The sequence below is a fragment of the Canis lupus genome, chromosome 7, assembly GCF_003254725.2.
Source record: "Canis lupus dingo isolate Sandy chromosome 7, ASM325472v2, whole genome shotgun sequence".
Taxonomy (NCBI): domain Eukaryota; kingdom Metazoa; phylum Chordata; class Mammalia; order Carnivora; family Canidae; genus Canis; species Canis lupus.
The window spans coordinates 60,938,136-60,953,899 of NC_064249.1; the positions used below are offsets into that span (position 1 = coordinate 60,938,136).

General features: G+C 36.3%; 1 long non-coding RNA gene across 1 annotated transcript in view; it reads left to right on the plus strand.

Moving 5' to 3' along the window:
• Window positions 1-11,389, plus strand: part of LOC118355358 (uncharacterized) — a 169,724-nt gene extending 158,335 nt beyond the window's left edge. The window contains exons 6-7 of the long non-coding RNA XR_004817693.2: window positions 7,769-7,844; window positions 11,209-11,389. This is a non-coding gene — a long non-coding RNA (uncharacterized LOC118355358). The remainder of the gene's footprint in view (window positions 1-7,768; window positions 7,845-11,208) is intronic.
• The last annotated feature ends 4,375 nt before the right edge of the window (window positions 11,390-15,764 follow it).

A 15,764-nucleotide genomic window follows, 5' to 3' on the forward strand; every position in this document is an offset into this window, starting at 1 on the left:
CATAGTGTGAGACATGCTTAATCCCACAGGAAATCTCTGAGAATTGTTGAGATGTGTACTTCAGAATTACCCCACTCAAGGGCCAAGGAAGTTGAGGTATTTATACTCTCACACCATTGGTCACTGATTGAGGACTGCTCCTCAGAATGTTAATTGCTTGGTACTGCTGATCCGTGTGCCTCAGAACAGAGCAACCTATTGGAAAAGCCATCAGGCATGGAGAACCCAAATACTGGTGTGTAGAAATCCTTCTTTCTGAAGGGATAAGGACTGATGGATCCAGGCTGGGCACTGGCAGCAGCTGCTATAACTCCTTCATTATCATCAGAGTTAGGTTCCATGTTTTGCAGCTCTTGAATTGCTCTTTTAATCTCTCCTCGTGGAAGATCCATTTTGCTATGTTAAAGAACTATTTATTTTAGCCTTTTAGGGAGAGATGGAATTAAAAAGCTTCTTTTAGAAAAGGTCATGTTCCCTAAAATAAAAAGGCTTAGTAAATTTGAAATCTTTGAGGATTTAACTTGCCTTCCAATTTCAAGATTACCTCCTATGTTCATGCAAGGCTGTATTTATTTCCATCTGTGCAGCCATCAGTGTGTTCAGTGGGTAATGGTCTACCTTTATCCTTCCAAATATTTAAAGAATAGTGGGGTAAGGTTTTGTACTCCACACGTAGATGTTGCTATGCAGAATGGAAATTAAAATGATAGTTCAGGCAACTTAACTGTTCAGTGCCATCATAAGAAGCCGCTCTGTTTTAGCTGATGATAACATACTTAAAAAAAAAAATAAAATGTGGAGTGCCTGGGTAGCACAGTCAGTGAAGTGTCAGACTCTTGGTTTTGGTTCAAGTCATGATCTTGAGGTCCTGAGGTGGAGCCCCACATGGGGCCCCACTGGGCTCCACATCAGTGCAGAGTCTGCTCTTAACTAACTTTCTCTCACTCTGCTCCTACCCTGCATGTGTTCTCTCTCTCTAAAATAAATAAATCTTTTAAAAAAGAAATAAAATAAAATAAAATAAACCAAAATGTGCTTAATAATATACCCAAAGTTTTACAATCTCTTCAGGAAATCTGGATGATTCAAAAACATATAGAAAAAAATAAAAATCACCAATTTTACTCTCCAGCAATAACCACTATCATCAGTTGTCATATTTATTTACATTATTTTTATGCCCATTTTTACATCATTAAAGTAATACATATAAGCACATTTCTCATTCTAAAGTAAAATGCAAAAAAAAAAAAAAAAGTAAATTCCCTAGATTAGTAGTTCTTAAATTTTAGTGTGCCTCAGAATCACCTACAGGCTTTGATAAAACACAGATTACTGGGCTTTATTATCTCTGAGCCTTTTAGTTGGGTAGGTCTAGGAGGGAATCTGAATATTTTCAAATTACAGGATCTAGCAAATTCCCATGTGATGTTGATGCTGTCGCTCTGAGGACAAATAGAACCTAGGTTTTTAAACTTTTTACACATTGGAGTGAGAGTAATTTTCTCTTTGATTAGAGCATGGATATATATGTTTATTTTGTAAAAGTTCATCCAGGATATGAATTTATTTTAAAGATTTTATTTATTTGAGAGACAGAGAAAAAACACAGAGGGAGAAGAAGAGGGAGAAGCAGGTTCCCCACTGAGCAGAGAGCCTGACATGGGGCTTGATCCCAGGACCCTGAAGATCATGCCCCAAGCTGAAGGCAGACAGTCAATCGACTAAGCCACCTAGGTGCCCCAAGCTCTATGAATTTTTATATGAATTTTATACATTAATAAAATTTTAAAGAAAATTTCAAAAACATGCTTATAATGACTTAGTAATATTATCTCTATGCACATAATATAGTTTACTCAACCATGACCTTAATTTCATGTTTCTAATGAGTAATAGGGTATTCTATTATTAAAATCCTAATATTAATGTATTAAGATTTTAGAAAATTTCAAATTGTTTTATAGCAATGCAAGTACAAGTTAAAAATGGATATAAATATTTTAGGACCTTTGGTACATATTGCCATAATGCCTTCCCAAAATTATAATAATTCATACTTCAAACAGCAGTTATACAATTTCTTGTTTTATTTGCTGAATGGGTGATTGTGTTCTTTGGCTAAAGATAGTGTGACATGTTTCTCTATTGTTTAGGTAGATTTTTAATATTCAAAGCATAAGTAAAGTGAGTGAACGACCTATATGGTTTTCTTGTGCCATGCTTTCAGAACTATGGGCAATAGTATTCTTTGAGAGCTCTAAATTCTTTGAAAATATCTACATAGCTTTGTCCAGGGTAAAAGGCTAGAGATTAACTATCTTGTTTTATAATTTAAATATTAATATTTAATATTTTAAAAGCTAATACTGTAATTTGAATAAGCCCAGTAATTTTTATGTTCTCCAGAGTACTCCTTCAACTATTATACTCTGGTCAGAAAAAAGTAAGAGGTTCTCATTAATTTACTTCCTCGTTGAAAAGTAAAAGCTGTGACAATCAGGATTGCTATTTAAAAGGCAGTAGTGTAGAGGAAAAGAATTATCATAGCTCCACTAAATATATTTAAAAATATGGTCCTTAAGTTCAGCTCTCATTGAATTACAAATTTTTAAAACATTCTTAATTGAAAAATAGGCATTACAAATAATCAGATTTTGTGTTTATTTCTAAATGTGTAGTCAACACAATGCATTAAACAGAAGTGTTTCAAAGTAGCCTTTCATATACATAAATAATAAGTAAGCAAACACATGATTTTCCTTAGATTCTTGAACCCAAATATTAATATAGACTGAAAGATATTTTCAGTACAAATAATTTTTCTGACTCAGAGAGAATTACAAATAAGGCAATCAAATATTGCTATGTCATTCTTCTTCTTCTTTTTTTTTTTTTTTTTTGTATCCAGTAAAAATCCTTACAACTCTGACAAGTAGACAGCTCTCTCTGAGAGTTAATGGAATAATTTCCAATATTAATCACTATTACCTGTTTCTCGTAGTTACAGATTCCGGGTAGCACTGTTACATGTGTTTGGGTAAGAAGGAACACAGTAAGTGTAATATGAAGGTGGAACATTTAAGAAACTGACACATGGTACTCAGTAAATACTTGATATATGACTACATTCAAACTAAAGCTGAATATTCTTTAGCTGGAGCATGTTTCTGGGATAGAAGCACAAAGTTCTGATGATGGATTGCAGTTGCTCATTGTATGCCAACACGTCGAATACCAACGCCTGATATCCTTTCTAAGTGTTTGGGAGATGAATAATAGAGGTAAAATTTGAAGATAAGAGAAAAAAAAAAACACAACATGCTATGTTCCCCAATTACTACCTGCTTCTTGCTTCTTTTTTAATCTGGATGTTTGCCCTAACTGTTCCACAATCTGAATTTAATTATTAATAAAAATAGAAAACATTTTGCATAGTAGTGTATATATTTTAGGACCCTGTGTTTTCCTCTCAGTCTTTCTCTTTCCTTTTTATTCTTTTCATATTTATAATTTGTAACTAAAATTTGGCTGGATATATCATATAGCTGCTATAAACATTTGATATAATGATCTACAAAAATGAAAAGATAGTGAAACCTGTGCGAGAAATCTTCCATGGGTCTTCACTCCTTTTGCTCTCCAGTGACTAGCTTTATTAGGAGTTGGAGATGTTTGGTTTAAATTTTACCATCTTAGAAAGTTTTTAAGAGAGAAAAAAGGCAGTCATTTACAATAGTATATTATGACACACAATATAATAACAAGGTAGCATGAGGTATGCAGCAACAGGATGATGTAGTAAAGAACTTCCTTCTCTCTCTCTTTCTCTGTGTGTATATAAATATAAATATATTTATATTTATATACACACATATATGTATATTATTTATATATAGATATATAGATATATCTATATATAGATGGATAGATATGTATATTTATAGATAAATATCTATATATAGATAGATTTGGTAGATATATACCACAGTTCATCTAAAAGCACTGAGCACTTTGCAGCCAATTACTGGTCTTAAATGTCAGAGAGAGGATGTGTTAATTTTTAAGCAAAACCAAAATGACTTTCCTATCTGAGCAGCCAGTGAAATTCTGCATCTAAGGGATTTTCTCCCGCAAATGCCAAACTGGATATATTTGCATATGTTCTTTCTGATTTATGAAGAAGTTAGAAATTGCACATGAATTTAAAACAATTCAAGGAATTGCATTTACAAGCTAGGTGTTTATATCTGTGTATGATTATTTTAATTTTTGCTGTTAGTTGATTTTTAAAAATAATAAAAACTGATTTCTGTTTTTTTTTTCTTGTCTGTTACCTAAATAAGTTACACTTATTTATTTTATTTTATTTATTTATTCATGACAGACAGAGAGAGAGAGAGAGGCAGAGACAGAGGCAGAGGCAGAGGCAGAGGGAGAAGCAGGCTCCATGCAGGGAGCCTGACGTGGGACTCGATCTCAGGTGTCCAGGATCAGGCCTTGGGCTGAAGGTGGTGCTAAACTGCTGAGCCACCGGGGCTGCCCAGTAAGTTACACTTTTAATGCTATAGCTTGATACTCAATTTACAGACTTAATATAAAGTATAATGACTATTCCTAGACCAAAAATGTAAACAGAAATGAAATTTGGTACATCAGGGAAAGACATATTATGTTTAAAAGCAAATAAATCAATTCAGTTTTATTATGTCATTTGTAACACTTAAGTTATTGGGAACTTCTCATTAAACCGACTATAGAGAGCAAGTAGTCATACTTTTCCTTTTTTGATTAATTAGTTGGTTAACTAGCAGCTAAAATTCATAAGCAACAATGGTCTCAACCCCTCTTCGCTATAGGAAACCATTTGTCACTAAGTTAACTCCTTTCATATTATATTCAGAGAACCCTAAACTTCTTTTTTTTGAGAACTTTAAACTTCTGATTCATCATGTGCCTTTACGTAATCAGAAAATTCACCACATACTTCATAGAAGCTTCTGAATAAAATTTAGATTCAAAGTGACAACATTCCCATATGAGGACTATATACCTAGTAATAAGGTTATTCTGGCACTGGCACATCTCAGAGATTATTTGTATGAAATTATAGTAAAGTAAAAATAACAAATAGGTAATAAACACTATGATAATTATGCGGAATTGCTTAATAGCCTATTACTATTACTGCCCAAGTTTTAAGCACTGATCTTTTCCTGCCCAGCCACCTAGGATCACCCCATGAAGTGCCACCTAGGATGAATACATAATATCTTTTAAAAATTACATATATATAAATGCCTAATTAAATGGGTAGTTTTGCTGATGAGCAATCAAAGAAAAGAAGAAGAGGAGCAGCCATTAAAATAAAAAAAGACTACAATAATTAGGAGAGGGGGTGAAAAAGGTAAAATGAGAAGGCATTTCTTTCATACTGAATGCCTCTGATTTCCCTTGAAAAGGCAGAGGTACATGAAGAGTTTTCCCCACATACACAGTCTTTCACAGTTAGAAAAGAATTTCCTTGAATTTGGAATTTATATTTTGACTGAGTGTGTGTGTGACAAAATCCATCCAGAAATTATTTATTGACTGTTGTATGTGAAGACACTGTAAAGGAATAAAAAGCAAAGATAATCTACCCAGTAACCCCCTTTAATATTTTCCTGTAATTATCATACCATAGTGGAAACTGCACTATTTCACTTCAGCTTGAAATGAGCTTTTAAACTGACACAGATTGTTTCTATTTGTTCTTCTTAATTTCCATTACTAATAGGTTAGTTAGTGAATATATAATGAACTGTTGGATGCAGGAGCACAATAAATCCTCATATAACACACCGGTATATACCAAGCATTGTTGTTTGTTTTTGTATTTGAGAGAGAGGGTGGGGGAGAGAGAGAGTTTTTTGTTTGTTTGTTTGTTTGTTTGGTTTGTTGTTGTTGTTTTTTGAGAGAGAGTCTTAAGCAGGCTCTACACTCAGCTCAGAACCCCACGCAGGGCTGGATTTCATGACCCTGAGATCATGACCTAAGCTGAAATCAAGAGTCGGATGCTTAACCAACTGAACCACCCAGGTGTCCCTATACCAAGTGTTGTAGTGGAGGCTATGAAGATGAAAACAAATAAATGTTGAGACCTTTTATCTAAATGGTATTAATGTATAGTTAGAGGTTTTAAGGACTTAGTGCTAAAACAAAACCAACCAACCAACCAACCAAAGAAACAAAACAAGAAGTAATAGGTCTGAAAGGGAACACATTTTCTAAAGTGTGGCTTCATTGGTATTGAAATATTCGATGACTAACACAGATCTTACCTTCTTTACATCAAGGGATGGTTTATTCAAATCAATAAACCCACACATTTACAGAAATGATTTGCACAGCAACTATGAAAGACAGCTCCTTAAACGCCGTCTATTGTGGTGATTGCAACTGGTCCATTAAGAACCTCCGGGTGTGCACATCAGTCACTTCCAAAGTGTTGCTGTTAAAAAGGAGTCACGAGCTAATGCCTCCTGAGATGGAGTGTGCTTGACCTTGTCTGAGCTTAGGCATTCGCTCAGAGGGAAACATGCTGCATTTAGGTAAACTACAGGTGAGGTCCACATTATGATCAGAAAACCTGTTTACAAAAGAGGCCATTTTTCTGAGGCCAGATATTTTTATGTGCTTATTTTCGAATAAGGTGGGGAATCTGTTACTTTTTCTCTTGTGTGGTTTAGCTGACATCTCTAGTGATGCACTGAGAACTTTATGGATTTTCACAACGATAACATTTTGTGTTTCCTATGTCAGGATTTCAAAGCATTTTATTAAGAACATGAGTGCGCTCACTGGCTGAAAATGAGGAGTAGGTTGGTCATAAATCGGGGATGGGAGTGGCGGGAGGGGATTCTGCTCACTGGTTTACACTGCTCTCATTCAGTTTTATGGCCCCCTGTGCCTGACATATGGCAGCATAATGGTGTCAGGGACTCTACTCTCATTGTCCTCTTCCTCGAGACAGTGTGGCCTCCTTACAGTGTTTATGAAGTAGGGTGAGTCTCTGGGGAGGCAAGTTCTTTGTTTAGTTACGGAGCCAGGGGGATTGTCCTTCCTCTTTATCATTATCTTTAGATACATTGTTGAAAGGGCTGAACACCTTCATGACTGGGCATTCTTTCTTTCACGAACACACATGTCACCAGGCAGAGCCTGTTGGCAGGCATTGGACATTCCGGGACCGGCATCTCCTCTCTCTACACGAAGTCTCTTACAGATGACATGACATCAGATTTTCTGCCTTATGTTAGAACTTTGAAGGCTGGAGGTGTGAAATCTGGCTTCCCCTGAGGCTCTCATGTGAGTCTGAGTGTTGGTTTCACAAGCCATCTATGAAAAGAGTGTATGAACAGACTGTACAGATGCTGCGTCTAGTTCATTGTGCCAAAGAAATTGAGGGTACTTCTGCCACCAGGTTTTCTATTTTAAGACAGCTTATATGTTTCTGCTAGTTTAATTTTTTTACAAGATATTTTGTTGTTATTGTCGTCGATAAATGACGTAAACCTGTGGTCAGTAAAATGAAACACGGTTCACATGTTCTTTTCTAGCCAGACATCTCAGATTTGCGAAAGGAGTGAAATCCTCCAGCGAAGTCCTGTTTTCACATGGTAAAACACCATTTGAATTTTGAAAATAAATAGGATTAATATCTTCGTCTTTAAAGGATCTTTATTCAAATGCAAGTGACTCATGTCTCTTCTCTCTTCTCCCCCAGCTCCCTTTCCGAGGGATCACCTGCTTGTGAGCCACTGACTCCTGGGCCACACTGCTTGAGATGCCTGTGCGCCACGGTGAGACTAATATCAGGGTACATCTCTGGACCCCACACCTATCATTCTAGGACCCAAGCCTCATCTGTTTCCCCTTCTCCTTTTGGGCATTTTTGGTGTCATAAGATCCCTGATGAGCTAGCCCTCAACTTGTATGTAATGCTCAACATTTTCCTCCCTTCCTGAGATTTCTCTGCCACACATGTGGGATGGTCCTACCTACTGCTCTGGCCCTGGGTCCCTTTTTTGCCTCAGTTGGTTCCAACTGTCACCCCAAATAGAAGGCTCTGGTCATGATCTGATAGAGGTAGGCAGTCAGGCCATTCTAACCCAACATCTTATTTTAGTGAATGGCTCTTTAGATTTTTATTTTTTATTTTTATTTTGTTAGTAGTACTTTATCATCCCAGAGTTCAGACATTAGTCCAGGATAAAACAGGAAGTTCTCATAAGAATCACTCTTTCTGGGGCACCTGGGTGGCTCAGTGGTTGAGCATCTGCCTTTGTGATCCTGGAGTCCTGGGATCAAGTTCCGCATCGGAGTCCCTGTTGCGAGCCTGCTTCTCCCTCTGCCTGTGTCTCTATCTCTCTCTCTGTGTCTTTCATGAATGGGCAAATAAAAGCTTAAAAAAAAATCACTATTTACTTTGGAGACACTGCCCTAGACCAAACTTATTCCTTTGGGCTGAGCTCTTTCCCAGGAGAGACCTGGCCTTCCAAACATATCTTGAACATGCCAGAGTAGAGTAAACATAGGTTCCTTGTCAGTGGCATCCCTGATCCCTTAGCATTACTCCTTCATTGATGGGTTAAAGATAGTAAATACATTAAATTTTGAAAAATCTTTATCAATAATAATAATGGTTATTACTATTGATAAATTCTTAAGCTTTTTTTTTTCACTCTCCTGAATGCTGATCCAGTACTCATGGTTCAAAATATGCATCTTGTGGTATTATTTGTAAACATGCTACTTCTTTACTCAAATGGCCAAGCTGCATGAATACCTTGTCATTGCAAGGTAGGGAGGCAATAGGTCATGAGAAAAAATACTTTTGCAAAAAGTTTGGACACTGCATGTCTAAATTCTCTGGAACTCTGACACAATGGGAAAAAGTTCTATATTGCATATATGACATTTGCTAAAAGATTAAATCTTAAAAGTCCTCATCACAGGAAAAAAGAGTTTTGTTACTATGTATCATGACAGATGTTAACTACACTTCTTCTGGGGATGATTTTGCAATTATAAAAATATCAAATGTTGTATACCTGAAACTGACATGTTATATGTCAATTACACCCCAATGCAATTTTTTAAAAAGTTCTGGACATTTAGGGATTCAGATAGAATTAAAGAAAAATCAATTAAATCTTAGAGTAATATCAGCTATATATTAACTTGAGAGGAATAATAAATAGGTTATTAATGCAGAAGAGACCTATACTAGGTGACCTTATTTGTCTATTTATACAACGATGTTTTAAAATATAAAAAGAATAATGTAAAAAATATAGACATTCATATATAACATATGGTATAGGATGTATTTTTGTATGTATATACAATATATAAAACATAAATATATAATACAATTATAATAATATAGTATATAATATAATATAATAATTTGGTACATAATATATAATATAACAACATAGTATATAATAATATAATATATAATATATATTAAGAATATAATATATTTTAAGATAAACAGAGGGCAAAATTCAGAAGGAAAACATAATAATCCCAGAGTTATAGGAAATCAGTCTAAGACATTGGTTGTAAGGAAGAAACTAATATTCTCTTATTTAGCAAATAGTTCTGTAGACAAAGCCCCTAGTTAAAAGGAAACCCTGAATGTAAATTTTTCAGCAGAGACTACTCACTCACCACATCTGTTCTTGTCTTCTTCCAGAATGATAAAACCCCTGATTTTTAGCTAGGTGCATGGCCTCCTGAAATAGCTATATTTACCAGACTTACTTAAAGCTAGTTATAGCCCTAGAAATATAAACAGAAATATCTTACATGATTTCCAGAAAGTAACATTTTAAAAAAGAGAGTGACTGGGGAACCTGGATGGTGTAGTCAGTTAAGTGTCTGCCTTCAACCCAGGTCATGATCCTAGGGTCGTGGGATCAAGCCCCGCATCAGGCTCCCTGCTCAGTGGGGAGCCTGCTTCTCCCTCTCCCTCTGCCCCCACTGCTCATGCTCTCTCTTTCACTCTCTTTTTATCTCAAATAAATAAAATCTTTTAAGAAATTTTTAAAAGAGTGATTAATATCCAGAATATATAAAGAACTTCCAAAAACTAATGACAACAGAAAATAAACAACCTGATTTAAAAAACTAGGCAAAAGACTAAAATAAACATCTACCCAAAGAAGATACATAAATGGCCAATAAGCACATGAAAAGATGTTTAACATCACTGATCATTAGGGAAATGCAATTTAAGACCACAATAACATACCAGAACATACCTATTAGAATGGCTATTATTAAAAAATAAAGAAAACAGAAAATAACAAGTGTTAGCAAAGATGTGAAAATATCGGAAATCTTGTGCATCACTGATGGGAATGTAAAATGGTACAGCCACCATGAAAAAACATGTGCCAATTTTTCAAAAAATTAGATATAGAATTATCATATGACCTAACAATTCCAATTCTACTTCTAGATACTATATAATAATATGTATATTCTCAAATATATATAATACTATAACATATAACATACATAACGATATATGTAATAATTATATATTGCCCAAGAAATTGAAAACAGGGACTCAAAAACATATTTTTTTACACATGTTTATAGCAGCATTACTCATAGTAACCAAAAGATTGAAGCAACCCAACTGTTCTTTGATAAATGAATGGATAAACAAATTGTGACATGTACATAAAAATGGAATATTATTCAGCTTTAAAGGAGAAGGAAATTCTAACACATTCTACAACATGGATGAACCTTGAAAACATTATGCCAAGTGAAAGAAGCCAGTCACCAAAGGACAGATATTGTGTGACTTCACTTACACGAGTTACCTAAAGTAGTCCAATTAATAGAGACAGAATGTAGAATAGAGGTTACCAAGGGCTGAGGGGAGAAGGGAGAGTGGAGAGTCATTGGCTAAGGAATGGGTAGAAACGTTTGGGAACACGAAAAAGTTATGTTAATGGCTGGTGGTGATGGTTACAGAACAGTGTGAATATACTTAATGCTGTAAGTATTACACTGAACTGTATACATAAAATGGTTAGAATGGTAAATTTTGTTACATATATTTTATCAATCAAACACATCAAAAAAATGTAAAAGGAAGGGCATGTGATTCTGTTCCTTTCTCTTTCTTTGGCTGGAATGCAGACTTGGTGGTGTAAGTTGAGCGGTCATCTGGAATGGTAAGTATGTGTTGAAGATGGTGGAGCAGCAGGACATGAGGAGTCTGGGTTTCTGATCATCACAGAGTTGCCATTCCAGTACCAGGCAACTCACTTTGAGATTCTATTTGAATGAGAAATAAACTCTATTTTGTTTGAGCTACTAGTATTTTTCTATCACTCTTTGCTGAATTTAATCCTATTTTTTAAAGATTTATTATTTATTTATTTGTTTGTTTGTTTAGTTATTTATTTTTATTTGAGAGAGTGGGAGAGAGGGAGAGCATGCTGGGGAAAAAGGGCAGAGGAAGAAGGAGACAGAATTCTCAAGCCCACTCCTCACTGAGCATGGAGCCCATCGCAAGGCTCAATCCCTGAGATCGTAACCTGAGTTGAAATCAAGAGTCAGCTGCTTGACCAACTGAGCCACCCAGTCACCCTAAATTTAATCCTATTTTAACCATCTTCCTACTGATTTGCTTTGCTATAAATGAGTGCCCTTCAAATTTTTGACCAGAATATTTGATCATGCTTTCCACAGTAGTGCGCTATTATCCACTCTGACTATGAGCAACATCCACAAATAAATACACAGGCAATAAGTCCTAAAAGTGATGATTATCATTCTCCTTCACAAAGAGGAGGTGCAATAAAGCAGGTTAGAGTGTATGACTTTAATTGAAGTTTCTCTTGAACTTCTCTGTGATTTGGGTAGATGGTTTCTGTAATTGGTCTCGGTCACTTGTAATTTTAATCTGTTCTTCTGGGATGTCAGCAGTCTGGTCATCCTGGTGTCATTCATTGCTTAATTCTCTCAGTTTTGTAGTTAAGATGCTCATAAAAATATTAAGTGATACTAGAGGCAGTGTCAAGTCTTCAGAAGAACCATTTGAATTTCCAGGCAGTTGGAGATCAACCAAAAGATTGCTCATTTGGGGGCAACAAATGCGGGCACCTTGAAAACAAACATGAAAAGTAAAACTCAATTCTTTGAACAATTTGTCCTCAGATCATTACTTAAAGTAGATTTAAAAATAGCGTGTATTATGATTCATACAAGTTATAAGGTATTTTATTGAGTGCTTGACAGACTATCCATTAACTATTACATATTTAAACCCATAATAACTTAAATTAAAATTGTACCATTGTTTCATTCTGGAGGAGACCAATTGTCATACTCTCAAATCCTTGATGTTTTGCACGTAATTGTGATCACTTCTATAGTTTTGGAATATAATTACCATGCATGAAATACAAATATCTATAATACCTAGTGAAAAAAAAATCCCATTGTCCTTTTCCATGTAAATATTTATTTCTCTATTTGGATTAAATGTTACCTATCAAAAACAAAAAAACTAAGCTTCTGGAAGCCTCAGGGATTCTTTTATGTTTACTTGCAGTGTTCCAGGCAAGCTAACATTTGACCATTCCCAGATTACTAAGTGACTCATTTGGAATCTTGACCAAACAAAGGTACCCAGTCTGGTGATGGCTGGAGTTAGAAAGGTGAGAGGGGAAAGGGATAAGGACACTCCTTTGCCTCCACATCCCATCCCCTCCCTCCCTGAGAAAATGACCTTATCATCAAACTATTCCCTCAACTCTTTAGGATTCCATCTACCTTTTTATCTGCTTCTTTCATCCACCCTTCTCCTCTCCTTTCCAACTCTGGAGGACCAGCTATGTTGAAATTCAAGCTGAATCCTCCACATAACGTATATCTCCTTGTCTCCTCTGAGTCATTGTGCATCTCTTTACCTTCCATCTCTCTTGGCTCGGTCCCCTCAGCTGATAAAAGTGTTTATGCCTCTCCCTTCAGTACAAAAATTTGACCGATTTTTTTCCCCCAATTCCATACAGTGATCTTGTTGCTACCATCTCTCTGGCTCTTCACAATCAAGCTACTTGAAAGTGTAATCTATACTCACCGTTTCAATTGCTCACCTATCAGCCACTCCTAACCTGGCTTCTATGGCTCCCACTCCACTGAAAGTGCTCTTGACAAAGGTTACTGATGATCTCATAAACACTAAGTCCAATAGGTGGTTTTCTGTCATTATTTTACTAGAGCACTCCGCTGCATCTAGGACTGTCGAATCCCCTTTCCTGAAAACCCTCTTGATTTCTAGATTACCCTTGATCCCTCTTTCTTCTCCTGATTCTGTGTCATTTGACATTTTCCCTCCATCTCTCCCTTAAATATGGTTGTGTTGCCTGGGACTGTATCCTTTGTATTCTCTCTTCTCATTCTCTGCCCTATACCTGGGAAATCTTACCACCCTCACAGCTTTATCTACTGCCTTATCTTTAAGATTTATTTCTCTATCCAGCCCAGACAATGAGGATGGCTCCAGGACCCAGTCTTTCCATTTGGATGTCCCATGGACATCTCCATCTCAACATGTGCGAATTTAGGCTTATCACCAATAAGCCTCCTTATCCTCCTATAGTCCCTCTCTTGAAGTATGATGGTACCCAGTCTTTCTTGCAGCTTCCTCAATAAATAAGATATACTTTCTTACCTTTGGGCTTTTGCACATGCTAGTCCATCTTCAAAGAGTATTCCCCTAGCCCACTCTACTCAGCTAGCACTTTTTGTCATTGAGATCTCAGCTGAAATGCTATGTTTTGTTTATTATTGTATTGACAGAGCCCGGGACATAGTACTCGATATATATCTTGAATGACTGAATGAAACTAGATCCCTGGAAGTTATCTGAAACCCCTTCTTTTTCTCCACAATGCACTAGGTTCTAGAATTCAACTTCCTGCATTATTATTGAATCAGTTCCTTTGACTTCTTCTAATGTGGCTTCTCATCTGGTTATTGCAGCGGTTTTCCTGCTTGTCACACTGTCTCTAGGCATATTCCTCTCAAATTCATCACTGGAGCCAATATGTTGGCTCCAGAATTTTTCTAAAATATAAAACTGGTCATGCCACTTATCTACTTAAAATACTTCCATGGCTCCCCATCTACCATGATTGTCAAAACTACAAACACAGTAGACAAGAGGTTCATGCTTTGTTCCTTGCTACATCTCCACAGCCATCTCTCACCTCCCATACACTCATCAGTCTTGCCAAACTTGGCATAGTTCCCCAAATGAGATGTCAGATTTACCCCACTGTGCCTTTGTGCAAGTGCTTCCTTCTGCTTAAATATCCAGTTGGAAAGTTAATTTTTAAAGCTCTTCTTAGGTTTTACTTCCTCGTGCAGAACTCTCTTGACTCCTTTAGACCAAGTGAGGTGCCCCTCCTCTATGTTTTCATAGAATCTTCTGCATAATTCTTTATTTTAATGTGGGCTAGAAACTCCAAGGGGTCCTTGGATACTGACACATATGTACTTTTGAAGGCTGAAAGTCCTGATGTTACCCTATAGCAATTTTACCTCTCCAACTAAATTTATTTCCTTTGAGATTTTTATGATTTGTAAGGTTTAATGATAAAATCTTCTCACATTTTTCAAGGCTGTTTTCCATTACTACAGACTGAATACTTTCAGTCTGCTGGATGTTAAATATCAAAATAGAAGAAAGACCTAGTACTTCTCCCTGGAGCATGGCTCTGCGTTTCCTTTGTAAATGTACTCATTCCTCATAGCTGTACTCTTATGGGCAATTTTCTTTCCTTATATGTTCTCCTGGGATTGCATTCTGTACCTGCTTGGGAAAGAGAACACTGTGGCACATGGCAGTGTTTCGAGAGCTGCCAGGAGAAATAAAAGAGATACTTCACCGAGCAGTTATGCCAAAAAGCACCTCCAACCATGTGTTGGGACTCTGATCTGATATGCTTCTTTTCAGTGCAAAAAAAAATAGAGCTGAGCAGTGGGCCTTACTTCACTTCACTCATTCATTTATAGTTCCCAAATAATTATGGCACTACTCATTGCTGAGGATTCAAAAACAAATAAGGTAGAGCTCTTTTCCCTATATGACTTACAGTTTAGTAAGTAGAATAGGTAAGTTTTTTAAAAAAATGCCTGCAGAAAGGTCAATGATAGACAAAAAATAGTCCCCAAAGGCAAGCTGATCAATTTTAAGCAGTAGAGAGAATCAGGAATGAAAGATGATAGTTTTGGTTTCATCCATATAGGTTTTGAAGTGCTTATGTGACATTCAGGTGGAACTGGTGCACAGGTAGATGGCATTACAAGCATGATACTCAAGAGATGATCCTATGCTGATAGTATAGATTTGGGATTCCCCAGGGGAAAGAAGTTATTTGAGGCTGTGAAAAAAACTGATAGAAGATTAATGGCAGCAATATTTAAGGGACATTAGATGGGGGAAATAGTGATCTCAGAAAGAACTTGAGCTGAGGAAGACATTTCAGAAGCTAAAGAAGGATATTTATGAAGAAAAGAGTGGTCACAAGTCAGATGCCAGCAAGAGGTCAATGACAAACATCAAGAAGGGCCCATCAGTTTTAGCCATCGGTGACCACTGTCTCTGAGCATATGGAACAGAATGTGGGGCCAGAAGCCAGACTGGGGACCGATGCAAGGTAAGGCAGTTTAGATTATTTGTC